The sequence below is a fragment of the Tamandua tetradactyla genome, chromosome 3 (assembly GCF_023851605.1).
Source record: "Tamandua tetradactyla isolate mTamTet1 chromosome 3, mTamTet1.pri, whole genome shotgun sequence".
In the NCBI taxonomy this organism is placed as follows: Eukaryota; Metazoa; Chordata; class Mammalia; order Pilosa; family Myrmecophagidae; genus Tamandua; species Tamandua tetradactyla.
The window spans coordinates 120,417,884-120,435,606 of NC_135329.1; the positions used below are offsets into that span (position 1 = coordinate 120,417,884).

At 39.2% G+C, this 17,723-nt stretch overlaps 1 long non-coding RNA gene across 1 annotated transcript in view; it reads left to right on the forward strand.

The window, feature by feature from the left end:
• Window positions 1-7,543, forward strand: part of LOC143676318 (uncharacterized) — a 127,725-nt gene extending 120,182 nt beyond the window's left edge. Inside the window, exon 3 of the long non-coding RNA XR_013171998.1 lies at window positions 7,295-7,543. This is a non-coding gene — a long non-coding RNA (uncharacterized LOC143676318). The remainder of the gene's footprint in view (window positions 1-7,294) is intronic.
• Window positions 7,544-17,723: the final 10,180 nt, after the last annotated feature.

The window sequence follows — 17,723 nt, forward strand, 5'->3', positions numbered from 1 at the left end:
TTGTTTATTATTATTATTATTATTATTTCTCATCACTGTAAGAGCATTAAGAGATAAGAGGTATATTTTGACTTTATAGAGGATTGAGACTTAGAAAGGTTGAGTAATTTTCCCAAGGACTGGCAGGTATCAGGGATTTAAATCTAATCTGTCTGATCTCCAAGTTCATGTTTTTCCACAAAACTTCAGAATGATATCTAGGAAGCCTACCAGGCTAAGGTTTCAAAAAGAATCTTGTACGACTACAAAGAACTTATGCATGAAATGAAAATTGTGGGAACCATTTCTATGTAGAGTTAAATTATAAACCTAATTAAATCTAATGAGTGCGAAACATATAGTACCACTTTTTGGAGGAAAGGGCAAGATGAAGTGATAATTAGAATCATCCTAAAAGAGAATTGTAAAGAAAGATTTTCATTCTATGCCCCTTTGTCCGTCTATCATTTACTTCTTCATTCCTTAGAAGCCCCTTTTATCTGATCAGATGCTTTTATTTTCTGAATTTTTTTCTTTATTAGAGAAGGTGTTAGTTTACAGAACAATCCTGCAAAAAATATGAATGCTCATACATTACCCCACCACCAACACCTTGCAGTGGTGTAAGACATTTGTCCAGATGCCTTTTACATGTAGTACTTCATTGAAGTTCCTCCCTAGCACTTGCTTTTCCAAGAAGTGTTCAATTTCTAGAATATATTCCCCTCACCTTCCCCACATAAAATCTCGAGATTTTCAGTGTTCCCTGGAGATACATATTTCAAAAGATGAACCCTTAAACAACAATGTTTGACCCCTAAATTTTTATGCTTCCAATAGAACTGTCTGACTCTGGGGCCTGATGCAAATGGAAGTATATTTGAGTAGATGGAACTTTCTAATAGCTCTACAACCAAACTTTGTACTTATCAATTAATCTGTAGGCATTAAAATTGATTTAGTTCTTGTGAAGGAGGCAAAAGCCCCACTTCCTCCTCATTCATCGTGTCTTGTCAAGTGGATCATATGCTCTGTTGGAAACAAATGTGTGGTTACCAGCTGGGATGCCTCTGGACCTTTTTTTCCCATGAGATGCTTCTTATCTGAAAAAGAAAGGGTTTTGGTCTGTTAATTTTAGGAAAAGTTATTCTGGCACATTGATGGTGGGAACAGTCCCAGAGAGGATCACTTTCATGAGTCCTTATAAAATTTCTTCTTGGCCCTTTACTAAAGCAGAGGGTCTTCTCTCTAAAGTAGGTAGGAGAATGAGGGAAAAGAGAATATGATGATAATTCTTGTCTTCATCCTTCTCTGTTTAATCTGAATGTAGGTTTTCAGATTAGTAAATTGAAAAATCAGGCTAATTGTAATTAAAAGAGAGAGAAAAAGAAAGAGAAAGAGGGGGATTAATACACAATGTTCTTAATGTGTACCTGGCACGTAGTTGCTGTTCAACATTTATTTGTTCAATGAATGAATGAATGAGTAAGTGGGTGAGTGAATGCATTGGTGAATATTTATTATGCCTTGGAGTTGGCTAAATACTTTAGAGGATTTCTCATTTGCGCTTATTCAGTATTGTACATTTGGAAATATATGTATATCTTTTGTGCCTTATTTTGTGATTTAGAATAGTATCTGAATTGTCATAAATGCTATTGTCATCTGGATATATTTGTAACAATTTTCTTCAAAAGTCACAAGTTATATGAACTGTGATGCCTTGTCTTTACATGTTTATATGTGCATTGCCAAAATATGTGTATATAATGGAATTTGAATAAATTATGAAAAGAGGAATAATTCTCTTTGTAAAATGTGGAAGTTACATTTGTACCTTTTAAGAAAACTAGTTTAAAAAACTTTTATTTGTAAAGAACATGCTCATGCATGCACATACCACAGCATTTTAAGTTGTAGCAAGTGTTTCTTTCAAGAGTCACCTTTCAGCATCTTGGTTGATTGACCTTTTGATATGGTTTGGTGAGAAGGGAGTGGGGAGGGAGTGGGTCAATAAGAGGAGATGGTATAGTAGAGGACAAAGAGTGAATAAGTGGATCTTTGCTAATGTCAGAATTCCAGAAATGCCTAGGATGCCGGGAGCATTCCTGCAAGAGATCGAAATAACATAACTGAGTGACCTGCAGCTCTGGAGATTCCTGTTCCATTTATTTTGCACTAGAAACCACTGAGAAAATGGTCCTTAGCGTTGCCTGAGCACTGACCTACACTTAAGTTGAAAGAAACCAATAACAGTTTTACTAACAATCCCCAATGCCAATATGTCTGAAAAAAATATGTTGGAAAGGAAAAGGGAGGAGGGAAAAAAAAGCTTCCATGAGCATAACTTATCTCTGACTGTCACAAAATCAATAGGCTTTACACAGCAGAGGAAATTCAATAGCTCAGCATTCATAATAAAGATTGGTTTGGGTGATTTGTCTCTCTCTAATAAGGCACGCTTTGGACCCCAACTTTCCTTCCTTTAAAACTCAAGAGGGGTGGGAATTTCCTCATCAGAGCCAAGTCCTCTTGCTTGTCTATTGTCAGGACTTTACAATGGTTCTGCATGTCTGGCCAAGCCTCTCTTCACCAAAGAGAACAGGCCTCACATTGGGGCATGGAGTAATAGATGCCCAGCTTTATACCAGCACCCAGCATCCCTCAGCCTGCCTGACAGCCTTTTCATGCATCATGGATTCATCTGTTTCAGTGAAAAACCCAGAGCAATGGCACAAGTATTTGTTTTTGTTTTTTTCCTAAAGACTACTTTAAAAAATGTGTCCAGATATTCACTTAGGAAACCGGGCCCATTTCACAAACATGTGGAAAAGATTGGAGTGCCCTGACCTGACCCTGCTCTCATCTGAGGAAGCTGGTGCCCAGGCACCTGTATATGTGCTTAGTCTGGTGGAGAGATTGAAAACAAGGGAGAACGAAAAGGCTGACTATAGTAGGTGGAATACATGCCCGAGGCTGGATAACTCGGTGGCTGCTCAGCACTCAACATGGGTCCTAGATTATAGCAGAACATCAATAGATGCCAACTGAATTGAGGTAAATGTCTAACATGTATCAAATTCCTAACATGTACCAGCCACCTTACAAATTATGCATTGGCCCTTATCTTCATAGTACGCCTCAAAATGAATATATTATATCCCCATTTTGCAAAAACAAAAGAAAACTGAAGTTCAAAGAGGTTAAGAGACATGCCCAAAGTCATGCAGTTAGTCGGTATTAAAAGCAAAGTCCACCAACATCGATCTGACTCTAAAGCCATGCCTTTTTGCCTGTCCCAGAACACGTCTCTTAACTACTTTGTCAGGACAAGGAATGAGCCCTAAAACTTATGTAGAATGCTATTGCTTGAGAGTTGTGAGAGTTACAGGTCTCCTTCTCAACTTAAGACTATATAAAACTTTGAAACTGGTTTACTACTGCTTCTGCCACAAACCCACTGTGTGAGGACTGGCAAATAGTCTTCTCACTGTAAAATGGTGTTCGTAAATCCCTATGCTACCTCCCTTTGCTATGTGGATCGGGGAGGAGAAGAATGTGAAAGCCTAGGCAGTCTATAAATTTAAGATAGCACTGGCAGTTGGGGGACAGGCTCTCTGGGAACAGAGAGAAGGATGGACCACAGAAAAAAAGAGGGATTGAGCAGTACCAGTTGGGTGGCACCTATCTTTCCTCTCCAATTCTGTTCTAATAGCCCATCATGACAAAAGCAGAAAATGATCAGTTAGTCAACAAAAAACTATTGCATGTTTGCAGCTTACTCTGTGTTCCCCCTTGGTTAATCTGAGAGCAACTTGCAATATGGATTTGAGGACTGGGGGCTGAGACCACTACTGAGAAATAAAGTGATGGCAGCCTAGCCTAGTTTGGCAGCCAATGAGACATTTAGGAGGTAAGAGCTGTAGAGCCATTGGCCTCTCATCTACCCTTCCTAGGCAGGGGTATCTTCCTGACTTCTCTCACCTGCATTCAAAGACTGATTCTGGCACAGAACTCTCAGAGTGGAGGGGAAGTTTGGGGCTTTTCCCCAGGATGGGCAGCTGACAGATAAGCTAGACATTTAAGGGAGAAGAGGAAACCAATGCACCGAATCATGGAAACAGCTGTTACTTGCTCGAAACATGATGAAAGAGTATGAAACAGCCAAATGCCAGTGTCAACCTGTTTCCCCACATGTTCAAAAACCTCAGAGTCTAACCAAGGACATAGTTAGAGAATGAAAAATGAAGATTCACGTTTGTTAAGGCCATCAGTGTTCTTATAGGTTGCGTGTGTTAGGACTAAGTTTACTGTGATGACAGAAATCCAAAATAAAATGACTTAAACAAGGTTTAAGTACATTTCTCTGCCCATTCCACCCCCCACCCCCATCTAAAGATGATGGTCCAGAGCTCATAAAGCAGCATCAAAAAGTCATAAGGAACCCAGGCTTTTTCTTTCATGCAGTTTTACCATCCCATCTTCAGCTTGTGACATCTAATGATCTAACTCGTGGTCCAAGATAGAAACTCGAACTCTGACCACTGTCATCAAATTCCAACCATTAGGAAAGAAGGAGAAAAACTCATTCTCTCTCCTTTTTAGTGAACTTCTCAAAAGTGACATTTCTGCTTATATCTCATTGGTCAAAACTCATGGCCTGATCTAGCTGTGAAGGAGATTGTTGGTGACCTTCCTGGCTAAAATTTAGCTGTTCTACCATTAAGGGAGAGAGGCATAATTCAGAGACAGTTCACAGTATCTGTTATCCACACTTAATATAAACAATGCCATAGCTTCCTCGTCCTAATCCCTACAAGGGACTAGCATAAAAGGCCAATGACTCTTTCTTATCATATCTTGATGATTGATGGTCATTCTGGATATGTATTTCCACAGGTTACACATAGATATTTTACCATCGCAAACTGAACTCATGACAGAAGGCATTAAAGTAAAACTTCCAAGGGAAATGGAAAAGGGAGAAGAAAGAGAAAAAAGAAAAAAGAGGGCCAAAATTTTAGGCCCTCTTTGAATATAGGCCTTAGAATAAGGTCAATTGGGTGGAAAATTGGCAGTTTATTAGATTTTCAGTACTTCAAGTAACCTGAGGTAGATGCACACAGGTCCCTGCAAATTAACCCTTAATTCTTGCTATCCCTATATGCTGGTTTGAAGCTAACTTGTACCCAAGAAAAGCCATGTCCTTTAGTCCTTATCAATATTCTTAGGTGGGATGTTTTTGATTGTTTCAATGGCGATATAACACACACAATTGTGGGTGGTAACTTTTAATTAGAGGGCTTCCATGGAGATGTGTCTCCACCCATTCAACATGGGGTTGCTTACTGGAGCCCTTTAAGAAGGAATCATTTTGGAAAAAGCTTGAGAGCCAACAGAACCAACAGAGCCCATACACCCAGAGACCTTTGGAGTAGAAGGAAAACACCCCTGGGGAAGCCTTATGAAATGAAGAGAGAAAGCTAGCAGACATCACCATGTACCCTTCCAGCTGAGCGAGAAATGTGAACTTCATTGGTCCTTTCTTTGGAGTCAAGGTATCTTTTTCTGGATGCCTTAATTTGGACATTTTCATGGCCTTAAAACGTGTTCTAATTTGCTAGCTGCCAGAATGCAATGTACCAGAAATGGAATGGCTTTTGAAAAGGGGAATTTAGTAAGTTGCTAGTTTACAGTTCTAAGGTTGAGATAATGTCCCAGTTAAAACAAGTCTATGGAAATGTCTAATCAAAGGCATCCAGGGAAAGATACCTTGGTTCAAGAAGGCCAAGGAAGTTCAGGGTTTCTCTCTCAAGTGAGAAGGCACATGCTGAACAGGGTCAGGGTTTTGCTCTCACCTGGAAAGGCATGTGGCGAACACATCATTTGCTACCTTTCTCTCCTCGTTTCCCTTCATGAAGCTCCTCAGGAGGGGTTTTCCTTCTTCATCTCCAAAAGTCACTGCCTGATGGGCTCTCTGCCTCTTGTGGCTATGTCGTTCTGCTCTCTTCAAATTTCCCACTTTCTCCAAAATGTTTCCTGTTCTATAGGATTCCAGTCAACTAATCAAGACCCACCCGAATGGGTGGAGACATGTCGCCACCTAATCCAGTTTAACAACCACTCTTGATTGAGTCACATCTCCAGGGAGATGATCTAATTACAGTTACAGACATACAGTACTAAATAGGGATTAGAAGAAACGACTGCCCTTGCAAAATGGGATTAGGATTAAAACATGAATTTTCGGGGATACATACATCCTTTCGAACCAGCACAGAACAGTCATATTGCAACTGAATAAATTCCCATTTTTAAAGGGGGAATTTCTGGTATATAACATTCTGGCACTTTACAAATACAAACTAAAACAACCGGTAAAATGTGTACACACACACCCACCCCCACACACCCACCCACACACACACAAACACACACACACTGTATACTCACAGTCCTGCCTGGCCACAGCTAAAAACCCTCATGCTGATGCTATGGGTAAATATCTGGGTCATGATCACAACCAACCCTTGTTTGAGATACTGCCATTCCATGAAAGATTAGTTAAACAAGTGCAACTTTCTAAGCACCATATTACTCTTATTAACAATGAGAAAAAAGTTATTAAAAATATATTATCTGTGACTGCTTTGGGAAATACAAAACCTGTCTTGGATGCAGAGGACAAGGTGTTTCCCTCCTCCTTCCACTGCTGATGACCTTTGCTTTGATAAAAGCCTATGAGATTTGAGGGTTGTGACAACCTTTTCATAGGCCTAGTGAACCAGATAGTTAGGCCGCCAGTGAACTTGTCGCTATGTAAAGGAAATATGTATTTTTTCCAGTTAAGCAAGCTCTACAAATGGGTAAGTTAGATGAAATATGATTCAAAACAGTCATTAAATGGGAAGCTCAGAAAATTTAGGATTGTACTATTACAAGTGGACGGTCAGTGAGAAAGCCTTAACTAGTATCTTTTGCGGAAGAATAAATCTAACTGATTACTTATTTACAAATGCTAAAGAATTAGAATAAGAGGAAAAGATAAGTTCCTTGCCTGGAAATGAATGCAGAATCTTAACGAACAAATTTAAATTTGGCCAATGCAAGCGAAATGTAATATTGTTCTCCAAATATTCTATTCATTTTTCTACACTTCTTGGTCCCCTAGAAATTAGGCCGGGCCATTCGACTAGTTTTTTGCCCAATAAAACGTGAAGAGAAGTGATTTGTAACACTTCCAGTCTGAAACATTGAAAGGTCCGCGGTCAATTCTTTAATTTCTTTTTCTCTTCTCCTAACATGGTGACTGAAGAGGCCTCCAGTTCCTGACACTAGAGCTACAAGATGATCAAGCCGTTGACACCCTGGCTGCCTGAGAGGCTCCATGGAGCAGAGCCCCCTGTGGAACATACAGCATGAATGATAAATAAACTGTTGTTTTGGTCAGCCTCTAAACTAGCACTACTTATTACCCTATTTTAGCCTAATCTGACTACAACAAGGAGTAAACGAATATCTGGGGGAGAGCTAAACTCTGACATTAAAAATAGAACAAAGACAAAAATCCTCAAAATCTCAGGTTCTTAATAGCTCTCCCAGGGCCACGGTGGCTCAGCAGGTAGAGTTCTTGCTACCTGGGTTCGATTCCCGGTGCCTGCCCATGCAAAAAAAAAAAAAAAAATCCTTCCTTTAATAGTTCTCCCAAACAGGAATTCTGTTTTAGTTAGTAAGATTTTTGCTAAAATGTTCTATCTATTCTTAACACGGTCTTTGTTTATCTGATTGCCAAAAATATTTCTGAACTGAGTTGCACTGGGTTATTTTTGTTTTTGGTTAACTGAGTGACAAAGTGGTTTGGTTTATTCATTTTTATTGAGCTATTTTACCATTGAATTTAATAAACTTTCAGCATGTATCAGCTCGCTTCTGGATGTCTGAATTGTTAGCTTCTTGGATAGTCAGGATATTCAGGACAAATCTTTGGTAGAGGAAGTTATCAGGTGACGAATATTTCATAGATTCTGCCAAATTGCAAAATATTTGATGACCATGTGCTGGAAAATCCTCAATTAGGGACCCAAACTTCAAAATGTTAACAAGACAATTTAGGGACTAAGAATGACACAGAACTGGCTGTCTGGAATAATGAATCAGTGGGGCAATTGTCAGATTGCTGAGAGAGGGCAGTAATTAGCCCAAGGTGCCCAGATATCAACTGAAGCACCTGAGGGTCCCTTCTAATTTCCTCTGTTTCTCAGAGCCTGGGGATGTGAGACTATCAGTTAGAGAGAACTAAGATTTTCTGAACATCTATAGTGTGCTAATTGCTACACTAGATGTTTTCGGAAGTAGATTTCCATTTTACAGATGAGACAATTGAGACTGAAAGTAGTTAAACTCAAAGAGACAGAGTCAGGGTCCAGCCTGGGCCCAGGTCTTTCCATCTTATCATAGGACAACACTGACCAGCTTCTGTGTGGGTCCACCTCTTCATCTTTGTAGAATTTTTTTTTTTTTGGGGGGTTGGGGTTTCTAATAAAAATCAGTGTTAATATTTTTTAACTAAAATATCTCAGCCAGTATCTTTGAATGTGCAAAAACATAGTCCTCGATATGTAAACTGTATAGATTTTGGTGAAATCTACACTTTGGAATGAAAAGAGCAGTAAGGCAGCTCTGGGAGACAAGCTATATCATCTTAAATTCAGGCTGCACAATCAATTAAAAGGAAGATGCTGGAGGAAGAAGGCTAAAGTTATAATTAAAAATAACATTGACACCTTGCTGTTGAGAACTCAGCACAGTGGAAAACATTTCTTTGTTCTATTCTGGATGCAGATTTCACTCCTGAATAATGCATATTAAAATTTGTTTCGAGTTTGGCCTTTATTCTCAAAAAAACCCCCAAAGAAACAAAAACAAGAAAGGGACATAGACATGAAGTCTCAAACACTACTTTCATCTCATCTTTTTTTTTGTATTTTGAATTTTGAAACAATAGTTTTGTTATTTTAAGCACACACATAATAATATTTATTAAAATATTAATATTATTAAAATATTAGTAATATTTTTCTGGTCACTGCAGTTCTTCCTTCTTAAATTTGTTCTATTTGTTTAGTCAACGGATTTATTCTATCTTAGATATGAGCAATATTCATTGCATCCTCACCTCAGATTCTTACATTATGCGAATAGAGAGAGATCTACCTTATACTGAGGGCCTGGGTGGGGCTGGGGGACAGAATTAAGACTAGGAAGATGACGTTTTTCCTGTTTCTTTAACTCAGTCAACTGTTTCTGTCTTCTTTAAGTGAAGTATATAACTCCACAAGGGTTATATGTTCCCGAGAATTTAGGAACCAACTTCCTGAGATTTGAAGCTCCCTTTAGCGCAAGAAAGAGGTTCTGAAGAGGGATCGTTCTCTCAGGCTGAGAGAAAATTTTTCCATTCACTCCTAGTGCTGTACAGATATTACCATTTTTCACGTGAGCTACTTCTGAAAAGTTTGGAAAGCACTACCTTAGAAGATGTAGTCTTTGGTTCGTTTTCTTCATAAATTAAACCTTTAAAATAAATTCAACTTTCTAAATGCAAATTGATAACGTTTCCAGGTGAATGCACACTACATTACTGAATCTCTTCATGTGTAAATTATAATTCCTGAATTATCTATACAACAGGGCAACTGAGAGATCTAGAAAAGGGAACTTAAGTGAAAGCAAAGAACGCATGACTTGAGTAGTGGTAAAACAGATAAGAACCATTAATTTTCTTTCTTCTTTCTCCCCAAATCCTAATTTGCATATAGAGTTTAAACACTTTGAGGCCAGGAACTTTTTTTTTTTAACGTATTCCAGTTAAATGGCACATTAAACATTTATTAAATAAATGACTATTGAATTTCTTTATCTGAAAATGTTTATAGCCAATTTAAACTTTTCATTTTTTTCTAACTTCCTGAAAATTAGGAGACTGTAGATATCATATTTCTTTGTCTTAGTATAACTTCCTTCTTTCTTGATACACATTCAATCTGATTTCTTATCTCACTGAACTAATTCTCCAGTTTCCCTTGGGGATTGCAAAAATTGCACTCAGGAACTGGCTCTGAATTTTACGAAAGAATAGGGTTTTGATGAGTAAACAAAGGTTTGACATATTTCCTTCTATTATGGGTATACTTCAAATATTCACAATCTCAAGTTACATTAGACCTCTATAAACCTGAAGTAAGAACTAGTAATTAAGAAAAAAACCAAATGCTTGTTAAAATTTAAAAGTGCAAATCTGCTGCTGCTCTTGCCTTATTTTGTTTCTTCTTTTTCTAATTTATGAGGGAAACCACTTTTCCAGTTACCCAGGAAAGCCAAGATTAACAAAATGATTATAGTTTCTAATTTTTGAGTATATTAATGTATCATAGAAGTTTCTTGCTCTCCATTACAGATTAAACTGAGTTCCCCAAAAAGACACGTTCAAGTCCTAACCTCTGGTCCTCTGAATGTGAACTTATTCACAAATAGGATTATTAAAGATGGTATTAGTTAAAATGAGGCCAAACAGGATTAGGGTGGCCCCTAATCCAATATGACTGGTGTTCTTATAAAGAAAGGAGATTTGAATATAGAGCAAGAGACCGAGATAGAGAGGGAGGCAGCCATGCCAGAGGCAGAGATTGAGTTATGCTGCAACAAACCAAGGTATGCCATCGATTGCCAGCCACCTGCTAGAAGCCAGCGTGGAAGCATGGAATGGATTTGCCCCTTTAAGCGGAAGCATGCCCTGCTGACTCCTTGATTTCAGACTTGTAGCTCCAGAACCTGAGACCAGAAATTTCTCTGGTTTAAGCCGACAGGTCTATGGTACTTTTAAACAGCAGCCTGGACAAACTAAGATACCTTCTGAGTTCTTTTCCTTTTTAATCTTCCCCCTCTTTCCATATCAACATTGTAAACTACTGTTATCTAGCAAAAAAAGAAAAAAAAAAAACTTATTTTCAAACCTTTGTCCAAAAGCAAAGGAAGTCTTGTATCTGCTTTTATTCTAGAAAAAGCAAAACCAGGCCAAACAGTCTCTGCCTTTACATTTCAGTCTTGTCTTTGAAATGGTTACGCAGTTACTGATCCCTAGTTGATAGCTTTTACCCTGAATAAAACTTCTATTTATAGTGTCTGCACATAATCACAAAAGACAGAAGAAAATTATATGCACAGAGCTTTATTTAGTCTGCAGTATCTTAACCCCAAAATGAGGTGGTCAACCAGAAGAATGAGGAGTGGGCAGGGGCGAGGAGTTCGCTGCTCTCAGTATAAAGATCGCCTGTTTTTTGTTGGTCTATGCCAAGAGGTAACCCTCAATCCACTCCCAGCCTTATTCAGCAGAGTGAACTTGCCAACAGCTTTCTCTGTGAAACTAGGAAAGAGTCTCAGTGTGGTCAGCTCATTGCACATTCAACAGAGGGGGAGGTGTGTGTGACATAGGGGATACTCTCTGAAAGGCTTGTTGAAAAACTGAAGCACTTTAGCAGAGAACAAACAGGTGGATCAGGGAGTTCTCAATTCATGAAACCTGATCAGGCCCACCTTATGCTGTCATTTCTAATAGCCTCCTAACTCCTCATCACCCTGCCTCCCGTGCCTCTCCATACTCTCTTCTATACCTACCTTTTGAAAGCACAAATTTGTGTCTCTACTCATTGCCGAAGTCCTTATTTTTTGTCTTAAAACTTATTATTTTATGTGATTTCAAACTTACAAGACAGTTGCAAAAACTAATACAAACCCTGAACAGAGAAGTCCAACATACTCCCATACACATCCAGATACCCAAATCCACCAATTTTAACATGTTGCCGCATTTGTTGTATCATTTTGTCTATCCATCAATCCATCTACCTATCATCCATCTACATATCTATCCATCTATAATCTAAATAACTATTTATCTCTTTTCTAAACATTTGAGAATCAGTTGCATCTATCCGGCTCCTTAAACACTTGATTCTTCCATGTATATTTCATAAGAACAAGAATATTCATTTATGTAATACCTTAAATGCAGATATCAAGTTCAAAAAATTTAATATTGATATAAAGTATACAGTCTATTTCAAGCTCTTTGGTACAACATAAAATATCTCTTATAAGTTGCCCCTCTACCTATACCCTGACCATTATCCCCACTAACCACCAACCATTGCTCTAGAAATATCGAACTTCTTATTCTCTTAACAAACTGTACAGTGGCATATCTCCATGACTTTGATGACAGCTATTCTGTCTAGAAACCCATTTTGCCCTTATGTGTTCCCAGGAGTCAACCACTTTCTTTGTTACGCTATTTTTGTACTATATGGGTATTTTTATTATTATATCTATCACAGTATATCTTGGGCTATTTGTAAACAAGTCTTTCTTCTCAATTCCAGAGTGCCACATATGCCTATGTGAGTTTTCTTCAATTCACAACCCAAGAGAACACTGTTCACATGATAGAATATATGAGTTGTGCAATGTGGCAGCTCTACATATACTACTATAAATAATAGTTGCTACTATTTATTAAATATAGGCTAGGCACTGCTCATCTATCATTTAATTTTATCTGAATAACAAAACCCTGAAGTGGGTACAATTCCTACCTTCAGTTTTTGGTTCAGGATACTAAAGCACAGAGAACATGAGTAATTTGCCTATGGTCTTCTTGCAGATTGCAAGTATTTTGAGGGCAAGGTCTAGGTCTAATTCTGCTGTATATCGCCAGTGTTCAGCATAGTGTCTAGAATTCAGTGACACTTATACATGTTTAGTTGGATGAATGAATAAATGAATGAATGAGAAACCTGAAGGAAAAGGTACTTGTTCTTTCCAACTATTAGAAGGGCCTCACATAAGCCAAAACTCTTTGGGCTGCACAAAAATCTGAAATATGAATAAGTTTTGGCAAAAAAGGAAAGTTATATGCTCAAGGAGTTTAATGAATATAAATAGGTCTCAGAAAGAGAGAGAATTCTCTGTCATTCATTTAGCAGTTGGTTGTTGAACACTTACTATATATATCAGACACTGACACTGTTGGGGTTTGAGTACACCAGATCCCTGCCCTCATGCAGTTTACATCTTAGACGAGGGAGACAGACAATAAAAACAGATATAATAAGTGACTTACATAGTATGTTAATGTAATATGTACTATGAAAAAGAAAAGGTAGAGCAGGGTAAGGGTGATGGGGAGTAAAGGTGGGGTGGTCAGCATGACATTGCTGACAATAAAATCTTGAAATTTGAGCAGATTTTAAAAGAGAGTGGCCAGACCAATATCTGGGGAAAATAATTGGCTGACAGGAAAAGCATCCCATGCATAGTTTCTAAAGTAGCATTGTGTGGAATATCAGAAAACAGTAAGGAGGCAACACATCTGGAGCAGGGTTGCCAAACAAAATACAGGATGCAGTTATCTTTGAATTTTGAGGTAAAATGATGCAGTGTCACCACTACAGCTGGTTGTTAGAGTGCTGAGGTGGAGAAGTCTCTGATAAAAGGAAATTATAAATGTGGCGTGGGACATACTTATACTAGGAAATTATTCATTGTTTATCTGATATTCAAATTTCACTGGGTGTTCTGCATTTTTATTTGCTCAATCTGGCAAGCTTAGTCTGGAGTGGAATGAGGAAAAGAGAAGAGCCTTTGTCTTGCACCTCTGCATTTCTCTGCAAGTAGCCATTGCACCTTCACTCACAGAAGTCCACCTTCCTCCAAATGACAGGAAGTTTCATGGCCTCAGAGTTTAATCCCACAAATTTTGCCATCAGAGAAGTCTAACTCATATGATCTGTGGTTCCAAGTTTAAGAATCCCATGGAGGACTCTGATCAACCCAATGTGAGTCTGGATATTGTGATCAAAAGGGACAAGTTCCATCTGTGGGCCAGCTTGGGGGAGATAGCTACCCACAGACCAGCCAAGTATACTCAGTCATATTAGACAGGGCATCTCCCAAAGGAATCACATGGCTGTGGCTGAGGGAAGGAAGATCATCTGAAGGGATGTCTGCTGACTGAAGGTATCCACCCTTAGATATTTTGGCAGAGCCACAACAGTAACTGCTTAATTAGATTCATTAGTGGACAGGAAAAATCCCAAGAGCGAGCATACTAAATGCAATCTGGATTTGAAATGCCTTGCCCATGTGTGTTTATTCTAAGGTGCTTGTATTTCAGATTATTATTGCATTAATAAGCCAATATCTTTCTTAATTTGTTTACCTTAATATGATATACCAACTGCTTTTAGGGAGAGATGTTCCAGAAGCATGCTTGGCAATGAATTGATAGAGCTTCATAGAACTAATGATTTCTCACAATAATCCACATTTAGCTGATTATCATGTTAAAGTCCCTATCTTTTCTTTAGTGCCCTTTGAATGGACATGTATTTCCTAGCATAGAATTACAATCCCATCTGGATTACAGAAATTGGAATCATGTTAAAAAATTGTGTTTGAAGACTTTGATGGACCTGCACACCTGCAGTTCTCTCTCTCTCCCTCTCTCTCTCTCTCTCTCTCTCTTTCACACACACACAGAAGCCTTAGATATGCTGGTGACAGTAATTTCACAGAATTCAAGTGATTTATCACCAGATTTTACAATAAATCTTGCCCTATAACTGTAATTGCGAGGTGTCGCCACTCTAGTCAGCTGTCGGGTGTTGAGGTGGAGACTTGTTTGTGATGAAAGAAATTTATAAGCAAACTTGGGTGAGAGAGAGTTTTCTGACAGTAAAAGAAGGGGGTGGGTGGGTTCTGAGAGGCTGTTTGGTTCCACACAGACGATTAGAAACTGTGGCCAGGGGGTCACAGCCAAAAATCCGTCAGCAACCACATATTATAGCCTGAAGTGTCCTCTTTGTGCTCCCTGTGGAATCCGGGCATCTTCATTTCATACATCATTTATTCCTCTCATGCAGGGATTTCACAAAGGAACGTTCTGGAATAGTTATTGAGCTGCTTGTGACACAGGCACGTGCGGACCCTCTGTTTGGGGAACTGTGTACAGCCACTTGGGTTTAACACAGTCCCTTTCTTTCAAAACAAACCAACTTCTTTGTGGATTTGTCTATAAAATGAGGCTTTATATTTCTCTGGAGACCTGTCCAGTAGCCATACTCCAAAGGCACATTTCTACTTGGTAAAACTGACATAATAACACTCAGTGGAAGAGAACTGTTTGGGTTCTTTCACTGTCATAAACACAGGCTGGCATGAAACAAAGCAAAGAAGAAACTCTTGTTTGGCTTGGTCAGAATAGCCTCTTGATGACTTCCACCAACTCTGCCGAATGACTACACCACGCAGCAGTCCTAAAAGAGGAGCTTATGGAAAATAATATTCACATCTATTGTGAGATTTACTTGATTGGCACCACTAATTGTGTGATCACGGGATGTTTCCAGGACTGTGATAGAAAAAGCTCAAATGAAAATGAATCCTCATTTACTTAACTTTCAAAGAACCAATAAGCCACCCCAGTTCATTAAAGAGACAGAATTCCAAATAAATCACAAAAGGGCTCTGTGCTGGTTTGGATTTGTGGATCCCCGAAAAGCCATTCAGTATTTCTGGGTGGGGGGTTTTAAATTATCCATGGAGAATTGGGTGGTAACTTTGATTAGATGGTTTCCATGGAGGTGTGTCTCCACCCATTCAAGGTGGGGTTGCTTACTGGAGCCCTTGAAGAAGGAACCATTTGGAAAGAGCTACAGAGCCCACACAGCCAGAGACTTTGGAGATGAAGAAGGAAAACGCCCACGGGGGAGCTGGGAGAGAAAGTACCACGTGCTTTTCCAGCTGAAAGTGAAACCCTGAACATTGTCAGCCTTCTTGACCTGGATGCCTTAGATTGGACATTTCTATAGCCTTGCTGGGACATTTTCACAGCATTAGAACTGTGGACTTGCAACTTAATAAATTCCCTTTTTTTTTAAAAGCCATTCCATTTCAGGTATATTGCATTCTGGCAACTAGCAAACTAGGACAGGCTCCATGAAGTTTGAGATATGATATTTGTTGGTCTCATGCATTGAGGAATATCCTAAATACCAATACCACCAATACCTATGTGTATTTTTAATTTTTAATTTGAATATGGCTCCCTGGAGCGCCTGCTAGGTGCCAGGCCCTGTGTGAGCAGTGGGAAAAGTTAGCTTTTATAACCTCTTATTATGGTTTTGAGAAACGAGTTTTCAACATTGTAGTATTTTAACAAGTTCCTACAAAGACTTTCCTCCTCATGCAAGACACACTTACATGGAGTTTCCTTTCCCAAGCCCCGAAAAGGGCTGACCCACAGGGTGAGCAATGCTTAACTGCGTCCAGCTGCCCACCCTTAAGTTCTCAGTTCTTGTGTCCACTAAAGATAGCCAGGGGCAGGAGGGGCCTGGGACACTTTGCCATAATAGATTTGTTCTCTTTGTCCATTAGCCAAGGCGCCTTATGGAGAGAAGGGCAGTGGTTGTTCGGCTTGTTTGTCGGAATCCCTTCCCTCCCCATCCTTTGTTGTTTGTCAACTCAAGCTCCTACCAAGACACATTGGAGAAAAGCTGTCACCATGAAAGGTTTCAGCTGCCTCGCAGTGCTGAGTAGCTCTGCCAGCTCCCCCGGCCTGGGCACTGGCATTGACGCTGGGCTTCCATTTAGAGGGAAAATGAAAGGGCCAAATGAATAGACTTAAGCCCTTTTACGTTTCTTTTTCAAGTGCACCCCACCTCTGGGCGACCCCAAAATGGCCTCCCCAGTTTTTCTTGCCTCCTTTTCTCATAACAAGACAATGGTTTAAAGAAGAAACAGGACTGCTTAAACTTAAAAAGGCTTCAATACAGGATTTCTTTGTAAATCCAGAATTCTGTTTAACAATGGAATAGGGAAATTTCCTCCTTTCGTTTGAATTTGTGTAGCGCCCATCCTCTGACTCCTTTTGAATTGGCCCATTAATGAAATGCCATTTCATTATCTTCCCAAAGATTTTTGTGAGTTTGGGGAAATTTAACAGAGGAAGTGAACTAGACTGTGCTGCCTTTGAAAAGTGGCAGAAAATTATCAAGCCAGGATTTTCCAGTGGTAAAGCATGCGTGGGTAGGTCACAGCTTATATTACTTTGGAAAGAGAGGGAGAAATGTTTTCTCTTCACATTTGAAATTGCAAGCTCATTCTCTTTCTTCAGCTTTTTCGGCGGGCTGCTGGTTCTCTCTTTATTTCCCTCTTCAACCTCCCAGAGCACAGCATTGCTACCGGTCCCAAAGCTACTTATTTGTTATTCAAATCTTTTTGGAACAAGACATAGATCATCATTAGCTACAACTTTAGACACCACTTGTGTTAGAAGGAAAAAAGCAAAAGATAAGTTGGGGATGGTAGCATAAAAGAACCCACGTGTAATGAAATGGTATTGGCATTATGAATTGTCTTTACTTCTGGGGGATACCTGGACTGTTGCTGCAGGCAAGGGTATTTTGTTTTGTTTCATTTTTATTTTATCTTTTTTTTACATGGGCAGGCAGCAGGAATCGAACCCGGGTCCTCTGGCATCGCAGGCAAGCATTCCTGCCTGCTGAGCCACCGTGGCCCGCCCTCATTTTGTTTTGTTTTACAAATAAGCCCATTCTTTATGTTGTTGCATCATTTCAGCTCTTTTATTTCTTCCAACGTACATCTCTTTTCTTGCTGTGCCCTCACTGCGT